Source organism: Sitophilus oryzae, unplaced genomic scaffold (genome assembly GCF_002938485.1).
Source record: "Sitophilus oryzae breed Bouriz unplaced genomic scaffold, Soryzae_2.0 scaffold_165_pilon_pilon, whole genome shotgun sequence".
Classification (NCBI taxonomy): domain Eukaryota; kingdom Metazoa; phylum Arthropoda; class Insecta; order Coleoptera; family Curculionidae; genus Sitophilus; species Sitophilus oryzae.
Window position 1 is genome coordinate 1,827,253 of NW_022146347.1, and position 19,345 is coordinate 1,846,597.

At 35.9% G+C, this 19,345-nt stretch overlaps 1 pseudogene; it reads left to right on the top strand.

Moving 5' to 3' along the window:
- Positions 1-290: 290 nt before the first annotated feature.
- On the top strand, positions 291-19,345 carry LOC115880816 (annotated as a pseudogene).

Consider the following 19,345-nt stretch of genomic DNA (forward strand, 5'->3'; position numbering starts at 1 on the left):
ATAGGACGAGAGCATAGTTCATCTGGTTCTAGCCTTGCTTTCACAAATAGAAAGTGTCGCTTGCCATCCAGAGCCTCGCAGAGTCTGCAGCAAAGACTGTCTTGATACAGGTTGAGCTTGTTCAGGTAGCACTTGACAGCCATATGTCCTGTCAAGAGATCTGTTATAATCCGCATTTTATTCCGGCTAAGCTTTAGCAGTTGCTTTCATACTTTAGAATTAGGTCCTTGGATAGAGGCCTTGCTATGCCTGTGCCTCTGTCTGTTTCTCTAGTGGACATTCTGCTTTTCCCTGATCCAGAGTGAATGTTACGATGTTTTACTCTTGTTTATATATTTTTTTATGTTTATTTTTTGTTAAAGAAACCCATCAAAGAGATAATTGGTGGCGTTACACAGGGACTGAGCAGTCGCGAGATGAACAGGGCCAAAAGAATGGCCAGACAAGCGGTGAACAAGCAAAGATCTCGTGACGTAGGGGAGGATGGACAAATGAACGGGGACGAGCCCGAAAGGAAGAAAATTAAGACTGAAATTAAGGAGGAAAACACCGTTACAGTTGGTAAGTATTATAAAATGATTTTAGAGCGGGCGAATCACAATATCTCTAGACGTCACCATGCCCTAGACACTCAATGGTTATTTTATAGAACTAAAAATTTAGTTTCTTCCGCATCGCCAGACCGCGCAAAATACATTAAAGTACAGGTACATGGTCTGGTTTTGGTCTAGTTGACAAAATGTTGGAGATCCGCCAAGTTATTTTTAAATCATTATTTAAAATAATTATTAATTCAGATATTCCTGATTTATCGGAAAGTTCGGTGTTTTGTGTTTTTATTAGTTTGTGCGTTCTGATATTTACAGTTGATCATCGTTTTCGTGTTAGATACTAAACTTTTTTTTATTTAAGTCATTTTGACATTTTGGAAATGGTAAATTTATGAACCAAATAAGAAAATAGTTAATCATAAATAAGTAAGAACATAGATGGTAATATACAGGGTGTCCCAGAAATAAGTGCAAGTATTTTAAGGGGTGGTAGATCTCGATAAAAGAAATATATTTTCTCTTTATCGTTTTTTAAATAAGTTTGGTTTGGTTTGGTTTGGTTTGGAAAATTTCCAAAAAAATATTTTTTGCTAAAATTTTGAGAAACACTGGATCTTTTCTGGATTTTCTTTCTTGTAAATTTAATCTAATACGTATGTTGCCATATTATCAAGAAATTATGTTTTTTAACTAAAAACTAAAAAAAATTCCAAAATTTTTTTAAAAAAATTTCGAATTTTCAATTTTTTTTTTGCAAAAAAGTAACAGTTAATTAGTAGTCTATAATATTTTTCCTATATATTATAATTTATTTGTTAAATCAAAAAAATCTCTCGCTCTATTGTTGGTGTTTAAAATATATGTATTCATAATTTTAAATTTGTTTTGACTGTGTTACACTTCTAATGATCTAATAAAACATAAAAGGGTAGTAAAAAGATCTATATTTATTATTTTATATTTTATAAGGAATGATTTTGCGCTTGAATAACGTTACCGTTTTAGTTAACGTTAATAAGTAACGGCACGCTAAAATTATGTTATGCTAAAACTCTCCATTGGTTTCTTCCGGACCACCAGGTGGCTCTAAGTGACGAACCTATTTGTTTTATATCAATGTCCAATCTATCTCTAGTACATGACATTAGTCTATGGACATCATTTACTAAAAATTGACATGAAACTTCAGAAATCAGAAATTAACACTAACTATAGAAAGATTAAAACAGGATAGAATGTTTCCAGATACACAAATCTATTTCCAAAAAAATATATTTTTTCAAATTTTAAACTACACCATTCATTTTTAATCAATATAAAAATAAATTACAACCTTCTTATGGCCAACTGGCAATATGCGCCAATTATTACCGATTGGCCTTCCCCAGCCGTCTTTGACGCCTTTTTTTCGATTGTATGGTATTTCTATACACTGTCGACAACAGAGAGTCTGGGGTCGATATTTACATGTCTAGTAGCGAAATGCTTTGGCGATCTTTTAAGTCAGAGAAATAACAACTCATCTCTAATGTTTGTTATTTGGCTTTAGATGTAGAAACATCCGAGTCGTGCGATTGGCCTTTAGAATGGTTCTGCGATCAGCTCAGCCAGGACTTGTTTAGTTCAAGTTGGGAGACGAGACATGGCGCTGCCACAGCTTTAAGAGAAGTACTGAGCGTGCACGGTAGAGGAGCTGGGAAGGCCACATATTTACCAGCTAGTCAGGTAAGTTATATCACAGATTATACAGATTATAAACTTTGTTTTTTCTTTATTGTTTTTCGTAGTTCCAATTTTCGGAATCGGGCACTAGTTAGGTTACTAGTTTGCGCACATAGCACGCCCACTTATGGCCTCTAAAATTGTGCACAGCGCCTGACCGGCACAGTTATTAGAGAGATATCGGAAAACCGAATAGCGTCATGCCATTATAGTATTTACGCGTACCTTATCATAGTTACGATATGCGCGAGTTAATTTTTAACGCCACGCCCGCTAGTAACGTTACCGCCTGACGTAATTTGCGGATCAATTACACCCAAGAACGGTAAGGTTAACTGTTATTGAATTACACCAAGCGAAGCGCTATTTCTAAATAACGTTTAAAAATTGCTTAAATGGGCATGTGCGGGTATTTGACAACCGGGGCCGATCGGCGAAATCTTTTATTTTAGGTTATGTTTGAATTGTTTTGAATTAAGCTTCATTAGTGGAATAAATTAGTGGTTTCAATTACACTTTATACTTTTTAGTTTACGATCATTCACAATGTCTAAAAAACAATTAAAATTAATAAAATATCCTAGCAACAGTTTGCGGTAGTCTGTTGTATCCATAGAGAAAGCATAATATTTAGCTTATAAAACAATAAACTTTTGATTTCTAACCAAAATTTTTCTTGACGGGTGATAATCAAAGGTCAAAATGACATTTGTAGGCAATTTTGAAGTATAATTAGTTGAAAAGTCAAGTGTGAAAACTTTTTCTACTAATTGAAAATGAACGAACAAACTTCTACGCTAATTGAAACCACTAAAGGCTTAGGTTTACAGCAGATGACGACTTAGCCCTTCTAAGAGAATTTGTTGCCCTAAACCCACTGGCAAACGTTGAACAATAAAGCACTGGAAATAAGCACTTTAGCCCTTTAGTTTTAAAATACCTAGTAAACTAAACAACTTCAAAGTTTTAAATTCAAAGTTAGGTTAAGTTTAAATAGCGGACGCGACGCGAACAGAATTCTTTCCGATCCGATAACTATAAATGAAGATAGTTAATACCACCTCACGTAAAGGAAATAACACCTGGCGTTATTAACGTCCATGCACGCTATTCGGTTTACCGATATCTCTCTATTACGCTGTTTGTTATTTTAGGCGAGTTTATTTTTGCGCATAGGAAATTTTACTCGTTTGCTCATCGTCATAAAAAACAATTTTCGTACCACGAATTAGGGATAAGATTTTTATCTCATATAGTATACCTAATCTGTGTTATTACCAACCAATACTATTTTCACAATTAGCTTTGCGTGTTACCATTTGCCTTTGCATTAAGCCATGTTTTTTCTTTTCAACTTCACTATACAATGCTATTGCTAAAACAGCAGTAAAACTTCCAGTGTATACGCTAGTTTAATCCGTCTAATATGTCTTAAAAGTAAAACGTTATCTGGAGACAAGGTTAAAGGCAGCCTTTCATGAATCCGTTATTTAACTCTTTTAATCCAACTTTTATCTCTTTTTAATATACATTTGATATCAATTAAACTTTTAGTTACGTAATCGAGGGCGCGATTTTTAAATTCATTTCATTGTTGCCAACCATGGACATATTCGGCGCCATGCTGACTAACTGGAATTTTAATTTCTCGCTGGGGATTCAGGTGGTAGCTCTGCTGTAAAAAATGTCAAGTTGCCGCATTTATTTATTTATTTTCTGACATTGTCATTCGTTTTGACACTAGTATGACTTTAGTTTTGTATTATGAGTTTTTGATTTAAATAAATAGTGTTGTGATACTTGGCGGAAGAGCATTTTTAATGAACGCCGTCATCATTACTATAATTTATTGTAAAATTACTTTTTTTGAATAAAGACACTATTATTAATACTTTAAGTTAAAAAATGTTTACTAGCAGACCTTGCAGTTGAACACTGTCCTTTTTAGAACCTCTTTTAGTGTCGACTCAACAAGTGTACAAGATAGCTTAATAGCCGTAAAAAACAACTTTATTAGAATATTTTAAACGGGAAAGCGGTAATAATGGCACTTTATGCCCCTTAAGTTCTGTTAAGAAGGTGAGTTTTGTTGATGTAAACTGTTTATATGTTTATAGTTAATAAATGTAATAATAATGAAAATATGTAAGTGAGCACCGCTGTGCCGGTCAAGCTTAATCATGTGACTAAAAGTTTATTTGGTATGAACTGTATCTGATTTTCCATTTGTCGACAGTGCGGCATCACTGTCTTACACGTTAAAATCCAGACCACGCGGTTTCGATGACCAGGGGCGTTATTCTGTACAATCGTCGGTATCGGCAAGTTACCGACAGCTATCGGTACGTACGGCCAATGAGCGTCGTGTTGATTGTCGTTGTCATAGTTACCGATCGGCCCTATGACAGATATCGCAAATTTGTACCGACGACTCTCGGTATCTCTACCGTGAGGTTGACAAGGGCACGGTAGACATACCGATTTTCGTCGGTACAAATTTGCGATATCTGCCATACGACCGATCGGTAAATATGACAACGACAATTAACACATTTTTACTATATACAAATACGTATCGAGAGCTGTCGTAACTTACCGATACCGACGGTTTTACAGAATAGCGCCCCAGATCGGTATACCGGGTGCGTCTCAAAAGTGGCTGACCCCCTATACCTTTTTTATTTTTTCAGTTAAAAAAAACGAGATTTGGTGTGTTAGTATATGATGTAAATTAGGATTGATTGACGTATCCAATTGTTTTCGGTCACTTCCTGTTTCGCCGGACATGACTACAACTTTTGATTTTGAAATGGCACCTTCGGTATTTTTTACTTTATTCGAAAGAAAATGACACTCTGAATAGAATGACATATGGGGTATTTGAAATTATAACTTGCGGTTCGCAACGAAAATTGGACTCGAGATACCAAGTGTGTGGTATCAAATTATTCGTAAAAAACTCCGGCTTAGTCGAGCTGCTACATGCGGCTTGTCCATTCATAACCGTTTGGTTGTTTTTAACCATGCAACCCATAAAGGTACTATTTGACAATAACCTGTTTATTCAAGCAAAAACTCAAAGAAAGACTGGAAATGTCCTGAATAATTTTGACCATACAATCGGCCATTCCAAATATTTTATAGGAGGTATGTATGACATAATCAAGTACCATTCAAATGTGTTAACTTTGGGTTTAAACCATATGGGTATATGATATTATTTAGACCGCTTATAGAATTTATTTTAAGGTGGTGAAACAACTCCCATTGCAACAAGAGAAGCTAACAGCGTCCAAGTCCGATGTATGGCCACGCGGATGCTGGGATTACTATCCTGTTACATAGTGAAACCTGCTCCAGGGCTGATTTATACTCAGGGCATAGAGAAACCAATAGACTGTTACGAAAAAGTACTGCTCGTTCATTTGAATTCGAAATCTGCACTACAGAGACTAGTCACAGGTAATTATAACATTAAATTTGATTGTTATGACTATAGTCTGTTACATATAAATGAATAATCCCTTAGACTAGATTAGATTTTTCGAAGTGTACCTCTAGGACCTTTTCAAATCTATTGTGGTTCTGGGCTGATCCTTAGGTTATATTTTCCAGCCTTTTCTTCCAATCTTTTTCAAAAAGTCTAGCACTTTGGAGACTAATCCTCCATATATGTCTTTATCAATGACCTGTCATTGTCCAGTACCAAGGATCGTACATTTGCCAGGCTATCGCACCGACATAAAGTGTGCCCTGTCGTTTCTTCTGCAGATTGACAGAACCTGAACATGGCTTCTGCCGTCAATCCGATATGCCTATTCAGCTTACAATGCCCTGTTAGTAGAGCTACTACAGCTTTGGCAGTTTTTCTGTCGTTGCTTAGTAGGTCTGCTGTGAATTTTGGCGAATGCTTTATTATGAACTAGAGACTTGTTGGGCATTCACCGTTTTGTGGCCATTCTCATGACTGCTTTTACAACGCCGCACAAGAGTTTTCGGCCTTTCAGTTTTTAATTGTATTAATGACTTTCATGACCTTATTTGGACAATTCATCTGCTTTTTCGTTACCCTTGTGACCCTGATACCGTTCGTAACGTTACTATGCTCGCCCAATGTGTTTAGAGCACACACATAATCCCACACTAGTCTAGAATTGACCCCCATGGAACTTAGTGCCTTTAGCGCTGCTTGGCTGTCTGTGAAGATGGTCACTGAAAGATGTGTTCTTTGTTGCCTTATTATTTTTTCACACAGTAGTGGATTTCAGTTATTTCTGCTTGGAAAATTGAAACTTGTGACATCCTTATGCAGGGTGGTCCGAACTGTATTCCACAAACTTCGACAGTATATGTACAGATAAAAATAGGTAAAAAAGTTTGTATAAATTATGTCCTAAAATGCTTAGTTTCGGAGATACAGGGTGTAGAAGTTTTATTTTTATTTCGATTTTTAGCAAATAATTTCTGAAGTAAAGTCAATATTTGGATGAAAATTGGTATCTGGTAGTTGTTTGACATGATACATTTGATTTTGATGTGAATATGACTCCTACATGTAGAGGGCGTCACCTACATATGTTTTAACTGGTTTGAAGAGTAATAACTTTTCGTGCGTACCTGTATAAAACTACTGAGTAAAAAAATATACATTTACGACATTTTTTACGTAAAAAGTCTCTTGGTAAAAATCGCTACGAGTAAAGCTTGATTTTCATGCATCCGTTGTCCGACGATACGATGATACGATATTAATTTTATTGGTTGAATTTAAAGACTTTGATTGGTTAGAAACGGTTAACCAATCGAAGTCTTTATATATAACCAATGAAATTAATATCGTATCCACGTATCGTCGGACAACGGATGCATGAAAATCAAGCTTAATGGTTCTCCAGATATTTTGGAACTGAAATTATCAATACAGTTCATCATTGACATAAATTAAACATGTTGACTAAATAGTTATTAGACTGAAATCATAAATTTGAAATGTTTTTGTGGCAAAAGTACAACAGAAACTGTTTTATCATCATTTTTTCGAAGAAAAATTTATGATTAATTTAAAAATATGAGAAGTTCCCAAATTTATAATTTCAGTCAAATAACTATCTACTCAACATGTTTATTTTTTGGCAATAATGACATATATTGACTATTTCTATTCTAAATATCTTGAGAACGCTTGCTCGTAGCAATTTTCATTAAGATACATTTTTTACGTAAAAAATCACGGAAATGTATATTTCTTCACAAAGTACTTTTATACAGGTACGGTCGAAAAGTTATTACTCTTCAAAACAGTTAAAACCTTTGAATAAGAAGACTAAGGAAGGAGCATAATGCTATCCATGTATTCATGCATGGTGGGCGGAAAAGCACTCTAGGGTGGGGATCCTTGACAGTTCTGTTTGACGATTGATTTGACACATTTGAATTTGATTTGAAATTTTGTGGATTTGTCAGTCTTTACGGAGCTTATTTTATGTTATTTAATATTTATTCTACTACTGATAGTTGTATAAAGGTAGTAAATCTAGATGGAAATTGTGGCAGAACTTAAATTAACAGTGACACTATCGCGATTTATCGAAAAAGACTCTAAAATAGTTGGTTGTGTAGCGTGCGGTAGATCTCGGCAAAAATTGAGTGAAATAATGGAACAACTTTCGCTAGTAAGTGACTATATAATATACATACGTGTAGTAAACAGATCATTTATGAAATTCACTTAAATTAACTAAATTATATATTTTTCTTGCATTTTAGCTTTTATTTACTACTTGTCAAAGATCAGATGTCAAAGAATTTTGATACGTTAATTTGACTTACCTGCTTCAGTAGCGTATCGGATGTTTGTGTTAATAAATACTTATTATAACTTATCTATTTTTACTAGAATTATATATTTTTATAACAATTTTAATAACTACCAACATTTATTCACAACGTAAAATAAAACAACAAATTATTGAGTTTACCCCACGTCTACCCTACATCATAGTTTTACATTTTTTAAATAAAACTAGAACGGCACTTTTATATCGCAATTTGTAAACAGCGCTTATTTGTAAACAACAACCGTTTTTAGAGAGGTATTTTAGATAACAATCGATATTTAGAAATGTTTTGACACCCTGGAAATACTACCACCGAGCATGTCATTGTTTACAACTGAGTTAATACGCCTGGCGGTGACCGCCTCATACTCTTTCAGATAATTAGCAATAAAATAAAGAAACCTGTTATTTTTAAGCTGTTATTTTAAGCTGTTTTTTATAAATAACTATAACAGTTTCAACTGTTATCTAAAAATAACAGTTTTGCCCATCACTAGAATGTATGTCCTAAAATGCTTAGTTTCAGGGTGTAGAAGTTTTATTTTTATTTCGATTTTTAGCAAATTTTTTTTAGCGATTTTTGCCGAAGTTTCCGTAATACAGTTCGGACCACTCTGTATAGGCTTAATGGGAAAGATATCCTTTGTTTCGGTCCTACTATTCCAGCTTCTACGCCGTCCGACGTTCTTAAGCCGTCTGTATACTAGGCTGCTCCATCTTAAATGGGTACACTATTTATCCAGTCTTCCCTTCCTGCCATTGTTAATTATCCCTTAAAAAGTTTTACTTTACTTAGTAAACACCTCGTATATTTGGTTTCTTCCAGGTCTCGTTATATCCGAATGGGCCAAACTCAACACAGAAATCCAAGACTGCCCGCCCAACTTAAAACAGCGCTTACACCAATGCCAAGACGAGATCATCTACTTCGACGAAATAGCGCACAGCTTTACTAAACTAGCTCAAGAAACGCGTGATTTCCTCGCCACTCTACGCCATTACAAAGTCCCCATCCAAATCAACATCGATCAACCCCTAACCTTACCTCTCATCGAGCATCTGACCAACTCAGACACCGAGAACATTCTAGTCAGTTTCAAAATGAAGCCCAAGATATTGGAAAGTCTGCAAGAAAGAAGACGGTCGATTCAGAACTCGGTCGTGCAAACTACTAACGAGCAGAAATCGCTGACGATAAGCACGAAAGCCGCGTTATCTGGTGCCATAGCTATGTTTAGAGCTTTACCCGAAAAACTTAACCCTGTGATAAAACCTTTGATGGACTCTGTCAAGTACGAGCCTGAAGAATTACTTCAACAAGTCAGCGCGCATCACCTGGCCATTTTATTGGACCAATGTCGTGAGAGGGATCAATGCCCTAACGAAAAAGTACTCACGAATCTTTGTACCTTCCTTAGATGCGACCCTGAATACACTCCGAAAATATATACCGCTCAGGAACAAAGTGAGGTGCAAGAGTCCTGGAAAAGAGACAACTACAACGGGATAGTGACCTTGATCAATGAACAGAGAAACGCCGAGTGTGCCATGTTTAGGAGGTCAAACAGTACTGGAAGGGGACCTGGAAGACCTCCCATCAATGAGGTGCCGATGGAAGAGCTTCTAAAAGACGACGAGCCTCAGAAACTCAACAGAATCCAACGTAGAGGAGCTAGTTTAGCACTGACAGCCATAACATCGTACTTCGGATCGGAACTTCCGGTTAAATTGCCAAAACTCTGGGAGTTGATAGTGGGTCAGTTGGTTCAAACGGTTGATCCACAAACCTTTAATCCTGCTAGAGATAAAGACAAGGAAGCGCAGCAGCTGGTGTGGGATTTGCAGGTGTTGGAAGTGACAACTCCGAGTTTGCACGCCTCTTTGCTGTTGCCGTTGATGGATTTGACGTTGGAGAGGTTGTGTGTGCTGTTGTCTCATCCGTACAGGGCTGTTCGACATCTGGCTGCAAGATGTTTGGCGGTCTTTGCGAAGCTTAGTTCTGTTAGAGTTATGGAGTTAGTAGTTAGTAAGGTTAGTATTTTTTATGTAACTAATAATCATATACCGTGCTGGCAACTCTTACTTTTGGGTCGGTATTTACATGTGTGGAAGTAAATCGCATAGGGATCTTATTAAGTCGGAGTGAGAGAAATACGACGGTGTTTACTCCGGTACGCCTTTCCCTATGAAGTAAAGTAAAATCACGATCGCAAACCGCTTATTAAAAGACTTTGTTTTCGAAAAGATAACTAGATAAAATCATTAGATATGTTTCTGGGTATCTGAAATGGAATTATAAGGATATCATTAGAGTATCCATTTTTTCATAACGAGAAACATTAGTAATCGCGATAATTTAAAGTTAACTTTTTACACATATCACGCGATAACTCAAGAACCACTTTAGATATTGAAACTTTTTTTTTATTTTGAAGTTCGGATCTTTTACAAGATGTTTAAATAAGAAAAATTCGATACGCTTGTTTTTTTCCATTGAAAAATTAAAAAAAACATCTATTTACTTTTAGTGCATAGCAATTCTCAGCAATCATGTAACTTTTTTATTTATAAACATTTACACATACTGTCTGCGAAGAAAATATAGCAGAAATATTAAGAAAGTTTGTGAAAAAAACTGATTTTGAGATTTCGATCTTTGAATTCAGTTTCTGATAGCGTTGTACTCTTCTTACATACGGAAATCTCAACTCAAAGCTAACCTTTGCCAGCCGTTAGTATAGATCTTACCAAATATACAGGGTGGCGCTTTTCATACGCCGCGGAAGCTCCAAGGAGAACGGTAGTTTATATCGAAATTTTGGCAGCATATGTAGGTTAGCTGAAAGCCATTTTATAAAAATATATAGAATTATACAGGAGCGTCCCCAAAAGAAGTTACACATCAAATATGTGTTTTTTCTAATGGAACATCCTATATTATATTAATTGATTTTCGGATTCTAGGATAAAAATAAAGGTTTTAGGAGTTTTATTAAAGAAGCATATACCTAAAATCTAAGGATTTTGACATATTTCACATTTTGTGAAAATGATCAGTAAATTTTAAATTTCCTAATCTAACAGCTACCTAAATTTTAGTTGACCTTGTATAGCCTGATATCTAATTACAGTAACCATTGTATGTTAAACCAAATTGAAATTTGACCCGAAAAGTTATACAAGGTGAGACAATATTAAACACATTTAAAAGCAAGTTACTCCTTTATTTTAAATGGAACACCCAGTATATTTTTCCGGTGTTCAATGGGGAATTTATATATCTTCAAAATATTATTAAGGTTGCCTACCTATTTTAATTTTAATGATTTTGCGTCAGTAAATCTTTATTATTTGAAAAATGGTGGCTGTATGATATACCTTTTGTTAATTTAACAAAAATTAAAGATTGTAGAGTAAAATACTCAAGTGTAATAAGGTAAACGTTTAAAACATATTTTAATTATTACAGAATTAAAACTAGATATATAAACCTATAATTATGCGATATTATATCGATGAAATCAAATGCTTCCTTTCCTGTTAACTGCATAAAATTGTCTTTTCAAAAGGATCTTTTCATTTTAAAAGGAATATGTGGAATTCTACCTCGAAAAGCAGCTACAATAATTTCTCTCATGTTGTCGACACTAGTTGGTCGAGTTTTGTAAACACTGTCTTTAACATATCTCCATAAAAAAACAAAACTAGATAAAATTAAGAGCATTTAAGTATTCTATTAATTAACTATTAGAATCATATCAGTTCTTTTTGGTAAATTTCTAATTTTTTTTTGTTTTAACTGACACAAAATGATAACTAGTTGTTAAAGTTGGACTAATTAGACAGCTATGTTGAAGTAACGTTCATGTAACGTTAGACATATCACAGCCACCTAGATTTTATCAAATAATAAAGATCTACTCAGATCAAATCATGTAAATGAAAATATCTAAGGAAATCTTTGTATGAGGGGTAGGCAACCTTAATAGTATTTTGAAGAGACATGCATTCTCCATTGAATATCGGAATAATATACTGGGTGTTCCATTTAAAATAAGAGAGTAACATGATTTTAAAGGTGACCAACGTAATTCAATATTAATTTTGTCTCACCCTGTATAACTTTTTGGATAAAGTTTTAATTTTATTTTAAGTACAACAGTTAATTTAACTACAATTAGGCTATACCGGGTAAATTCCCATTTAGGCAGCTTTTATTGTACCTAATTTAAAAATTGTTCTTTATTTCTGGAAAATGTTAAATATGTCAAAAATCTTAATTATAGTCACATAGAATAGAATAAGTGGGAGGGGGGTTAATCTCTGCGACCTTAGAGATCTATTGTGTTCCCCTTTCTTGAGTTATAACTCATCATACAGTCCCAGCACTTCCTACGGAGACCCGTGTCCCTCACAGTCGAGGAGCTACGACCCAGGCCGGGTAGACGAAACGGTAGCTTGTGTCGCCTGTTGGGTTTAGAGGTAGGAGGTAGGCTCCCGACCCTTGGAGGAGGTGGTAGCTTGTATGCCACTTGCGGAGGATGGTCTCACGCAAGTGTCAGCCACCTCTCCTGTAGTTCTCTTTGGGTTTGGCCCCTTGGAACTTTCATTGTTACTGTTCCCAGTGTCGCTAGGGGGTTTCCCCACAGCTTCACCGGTGATGTTTATATTACTATTATTATCAGATCTCATAGTGTTCCTATGAGTCGCTAGGGACAGTCGGTCCACTTCTACAGAGCCCCGCATGTAGAAGTAAGGGGTAAAATACAATGGGGTGCCCCCAGGTGCCCCAAGGTTGAGGCTGTCCGTAGCCCCGCCCGGTATCGTTATATGTCTTGGTGCAATTCCCTGGCCACGACACTACAGTCAGGGACAAGACGATGAGTGAGATGCTTCTTAGACCAAGCCAAGTGCTAGAGGGGATTCCCCCTAGCACCTGACCAGGAGCTTCCCCACCAACGACAAGGTCTTGCATCTCCTAGGGGAAGATTATAGTCACATACTTCTCTTATAAAACTCACCTTTATTTTTCTCTCAGAATCCGAAAATCAATTAATATATGGGGTGTTCCATTAATTATTCCATTTAATAACTTTTTTGGGGACAAAAAAAGTTATTAAAAAGTGCAAAATTTCATTGCAATACAACCTGTCGTTCTCCTTGGAGCCTCCGTGGTGTATGAGAGGCGCCACCCTGTACTTTTACAACAAACAGTCTTACTATAAACTTCGTGGATAAAGCAGGTCAGTTAAAGAATAATCATATGCAAAAAGCGCAAACAAGAGTGCAAAGTGTCCTGCAATAAAGAATGAACCCAATACAATAAAATGTTTTAATTTTGACATTTTTTCTTGCAGATATTACCTAAATTAGGAGCCACAGACTGTGATACGGACCGCCAAGGTGCCGTCGAAGCCATAGCTTGCATAGTCGACACCTTGCAGTTCGACATCATCCCCTTCGTAGTGCTACTCGTCGTACCTTTGCTCGGGCGCATGTCCGACCAGAACTCCTCCGTCAGACTAACCGGCACCCACAGCTTTGCCACCCTAGTACAACTGATGCCATTGGACGGAGGCGTTCCCGAACCGCCAGCTTTAAAAGACAGCGTGCTCAGCGCCAAGAGGGACAAAGAACGCGAATTCCTTCAGCAGTTGCTCTGTCCTTCTTCGATACCGAACTACGTCATACCGGTACCTATAGCGGCCGAGTTGAGGAGCTATCAGCAGGCTGGGGTGAACTGGTTGGCGTTTCTTAACAAGTACAAACTGCACGGGATATTGTGCGACGATATGGGGTTAGGGAAGACGTTGCAGAGTATCTGTATTTTGGCGGGGGATCATTACTACAGGGAGCAGAAATATAGAGAGAGCAAGTCGGCGGATTGTTCTCCCCTGCCTTCGTTGGTGGTTTGTCCTCCTACTTTGACAGGTAAGACCACAAAACATCCCCCTTTAGCACTATCTTCGTCTGTCGTGTTAAGAAATGAAAGTAAATAAAGCGCCTCTCGTGTTTGTTCGCATACTAAAAATTTCAATTATTGCCTAATGGTGTTTCTGCAAATATCACAGCATATCACATTCGTATATGGTTTATTTGACATTGTAACATGCTGTTCATAACGACAGTTTGACTCGAAATACCAAGTGTGTGGTACCAAATTATACGTAAAAAAATGCTTTTTCCGAATATGTTAATGAGCCACCCTTGTTCCATTTGAAAAAATTGAGATATGATTAAAAATATGATTTGGGAATATTTTTTACCGGCTAGGACAAGACACGAAAAACAATAGACGATGAAATCTATTTTTCCAAAGCTCCTTGATTAAAGATTAGTGTTTTTAACATGGTCCAGGCACTATAGATTGGAATCTAAAATACGATTATTTTTTGAGCTAAAATGTCAAAAGTTGACGTATGATATGTCATTGTATTTAGAGTGTTATTTTCTATCAAATAAAGTAAAAATGAAAAAATAAAAAAGTTATAGAAATGAGCCACTTTTGAAATACTGTAGATACTGTTACTAAGTTATACAAATGAGCACCCGGTATAAACAGGAAAGAGAATAACTACTTCCTGATAAATTTCGGAAATTTATCAACAAAAAAGTAAGGTTAGATTAGAGTTTTTAAAACATCTTTTATCGTACACAAAGTTAAATTTATTTTAACTTTCTTGGTTGGACAGTTTTAACACATTTTACTGATAAAAAGAGGCGCGAAAACACTATAACCAATCAGAGCTCCGTCGGATGTATCAACGGATGATGGATGTATGAAAATTCGCCCTTAATCTGTGTTACTATACAGGGTGAGTTTTAAATAAGTGGAAATATTTTAGGTGTAGTATATTTCGACCCCAGAAACACGATTATAAGGTTTTTTTCGCGAAACGCAATTTGAAAATTTGGAATTTTTTGAATTTTTTTTTAGTTAAAAAATAAAATTTGTTGATAATATGGCAACATAGGTAGTAGATTAAATTTACAGGAAAGAAAATCCAAAAAAGATCCAGTGGTTCTCAACATTTTAGCAAAAAATATTTTTTTTTTCAAAACTTTCAAAGTAAAATATATCGGTTATTTTAGATTTATTTGAAAAACGGTAAAGAGAAAATATGTTTCTTTTATCGAGATTTACCAGCCCTGAAAATATTTGCACTTATTTAACATTCACCCTGTATAACATATTACTTAATTATATGAAGATAATTTATCTTATTTTCCAGGACACTGGGTTTACGAGGTGGAGAAATTCGTTAGCCACAAACACCTCAGGCCGCTCCAGTACAACGGAAACCCCGTCGAGCGCGAAAAATTGCGCGGCAAATTCAAAAAATACAACCTCATTGTCGCTTCATACGACATCGTGCGCAAAGACAACAACTTCTTCTCCAACATCAAATGGAACTACGTCATCCTGGACGAAGGGCACATCATCAAGAACGGCAAAACAAGAACCAGTCTGGCTATTAAGCATTTGGTAGCGAACCACAGGTTGATACTGAGCGGCACGCCCATACAGAATAACGTGTTGGAGCTGTGGAGCTTGTTTGATTTTCTGATGCCCGGGTTTTTGGGGACGGAGAAACAGTTTACTGCGAAGTATTCTCGACCTATTTTGGCTAGCAGGGATCCGAAATGTTCGCCGAAGGATCAGGAAGCAGGGGTTTTGGCTATGGAAGCTTTGCATAGGTAATTTATTCAGACTCTTTTGTGCTTTTACTAGCGTATATCCGCGACTTCGTTCGCGTCGAATTAATCATTTGTAATGGTGATGATAAAGCAAAGCAAGAATTTCCATTAACATACAAACTGGAAATATCCGTTTGCCAAAAATAAGCTTTTTACGTCAAGCAGTGTAAGCAGAATCGTGGTTAATCAATTACCCAACTTTTTGGGACACCTTGTATGATTTTTTAAAAAATTTCAAAATATGTAAAAAAACAAAATAAATTATGCGTGTCCAAGCCCGTGTGTTTTCCCGAAAGACTAACCGTTTTTTAAATAACAAATATTGTAATATTCTATTCGAGGGGCATTTTCATCCTCTTGGAATTTGATATTCGAGAAACTTCTCCTTATCGAAACTCTACACCCCACAGTCAATCCGTTTGCCAAAAATCAGCTTTAAACCTCAAGCAGTTAAGCAGAATCGTGATTACTCAATGGTCATATTTTATGAAACACCCTGTATACATTTTTAAAAAATCTTAGAATATATAAAACAACTAAATAAAATATACGTGTTTAAGAATTTTTCCGAAAAACTCACCGGTTTTTAAATAAAAAATATTCTAATATTTGAAGGGTGGTTTCACCCCCTTAGAATTCGAGTTTCGAAAAATCCCTTCTTATCGAACCTCTACACCCTAAAGTCAATCCGTTTTCCAAAAATCAGCTTTTTACGTCAAGCGCTTTAAGCAGGATCGTGATTAATCAATGACCAGATTTTTCGAAACACCCTGTATACATTTTTAAAAAATCTTAAAATATGTAAAAAACAAAATAAAATATACGTGTTTAAGCGTTTTTTCGGAAACTTGGCCGTTTTTTAAATAAAAATATTGTAATATTTGAGGGGTGGTTTCGCCCCCTTGGAACTGGAATTTTGAAAAATCCCTTCTTATCGAACCTTTACACCCTAGAATCAACCTGTATGCCAAAATTGAGCTTCTTACATTGAGTGGTTTGAGCAGGTTCGCGTGATTAATCAGTCACTTAAGGATTTTATATATTAGTATAGATTGTAGATGTAGATTGTAGACGATAGATTGTAGACTCTGGAGGAAATTTCTTAGAACCCAGAAACGTCATAACATTGGTACAACTGATATCGGAGAACTGCCCTCTGTAAAAACGTCTCAGATACTGGCTTTTGTCAAAGCATGACAGGGAGACACAATAGATCTATAAGGTCGCGGTGATCCGCCACGATCTACATCTATGCTTTTATTACTTCCAATTCCTTCTTAAATAAAAATATTTTGAACTTATCTGTACTTTATTATCTTCAATTTCCAGACAAGTACTGCCATTTTTGCTGAGAAGAATGAAGGAGGACGTTTTGGCTGATCTACCTCCGAAAATCACTCAGGATTATTATTGCGAACTTAGTCCTTTACAGGAACAACTTTATGAAGACTTTTCGAAATCACAAGCTCATCAAACATTACAGGTGAGTTTCAGATATACAAATTCTGAAGAAAAGTTATACAAATGATTCTGAAGAAAATGACGCCATGGTAGTTCTAAAAAATACGCATAACGTTTTCCATTGGTCAATGCTACCTTCAGTTTTATGCTCAGGAAATAGTACAAATATTGACTAGTATTGAAAGATCCAGTGGTGGTGTTATTCTATTGTATTTTATACTTTTAACTTGATTAGTGCATATTATAATTAGTACATGCTTTCAAAGAAATATTACTATATTTAGCAAATCACTAAACAAAATGTAGATACACCCTTTAAATTTTTTATTTTTTCAGAGAAAAAATCGAGATTTGGTATGTTAGTATATGACATAAATTAGGATTGATTGACGTATTCAATTGTTTTCGGTCACTTCCTGTTTCACCGGAAATGACTACAACTTATGATTTTTAAATGGCACCCTCGGTATTTTTTTACTTTATTCAATAGAAAATCACACTCTGAATAGAATGACATATCATATGTCAACTTTTGACATTTTCTCATATGGTTTATTTGAAATTGTAACATTCGGTTCATAACAACAATTTGACTCAATATATCAAGCGTGTGAAAATTATTCGTAAAAAAATGCTTTTTCCAAATATGCTAATGAGCCACCCTCATTCCATTTTTAAAAAATTGAGATATGATTAAAAATACGATTTGGCCATCTTTTAACCAGCCTGGACAAGACACAAAAAACGTTAGACAATCAAATCTATTTTTCCAAGACTTCTCGACTAAAATTTTAGATTGAAATTTAAAACGATTTTTTTTAAAGCGAAAATGTCAAAAGTTGACATGATATGTCATTCTATTGAGGGTGTGATCTCTCTGTCAAATAAAGTCGAAAAATACCGATGGTGCCATTTAAAAATCAATAGTAATTTCGGGTGAAAAAGGAAGTGATCCAAAACAATTGAATACGTCAATCAGTCCTATGTCATATACTAACATACCAATTCTCGTTTTTTTATCTGAAAACATAAAAAAATATAGAGGTGAGCCACTTTTGAGACGCACCCGGTATATTCATAATACACCTCACGACCCTGGCTATCTTATCAATGAAATCGGCCATGTTTTTAGAGTCCTTTAATCTTGTGATCTCTAGTCACTTCAATGTGCTCATCGCTAGTCACTGCAATGGCAAATCTTTTATGTATAGATTACAAAAATAATAAAATTATATAAGAATTCTTGTCATTTAACTGCTGATATAGAAATGTAATTCCACACTGTGTTTGTCATAATGTGGATCAATCTGCTCTCACTACCGGTTTCGGAGGCCTACTCCATCATCATTTCGGAGGCCTACTCCATCACAAACACAGCGCAGAGCACCTTTCCTTGTCGGAAAGTGGCGGTTAGATATTAAGTGCCGCACGGAAGATAGCTGCCTGCGTGCAATGGTAGTACTTTCGTATCACCGAGGCGCAACTATTGATAGTAAAAAGGTTTTTTTTTCAGGCAAGCCAAATTATAATATAATAGCACGCAGGCCGCTATCTCCCGTGCGGGACTTAATATCTAACCACTACTTTCCGACAAGTCGGAATTAGGTGCTCTGCGCTGTGTTTGTCATTTTGTGGAGTCGACCCAAGCTCACCTGATGATGGAGTAGGGCTCCGAAACCGGTAGTGAGAGCAGGTTGTCCACATTATGACAAACACAGTGCGGAAATGAATTTCTATATTAGCAGTACATATATACATATACTATTACATTTTGAAAAATTTGAATTCCAGGACTCTATATCTTCCGGAGCCACCGCCAGCTCCATGCAAGGCAACACCCACATATTCCAAGCCCTACGCTACCTCCAGAACGTATGCAACCATCCGAAACTCGTCTTAAACCCCACCCATCCCCAGTACCAACATATAATCGCCCAGTTGAAACAGCACAATTCTAAACTCGAAGACATCGCACATTCGGCCAAACTGCCGGCACTAAAACAATTGCTGAACGATTGCGATATCGGTACCAACTTAGACAACGGTATTTACAAGGAATCGGAGATCGTGATCAAT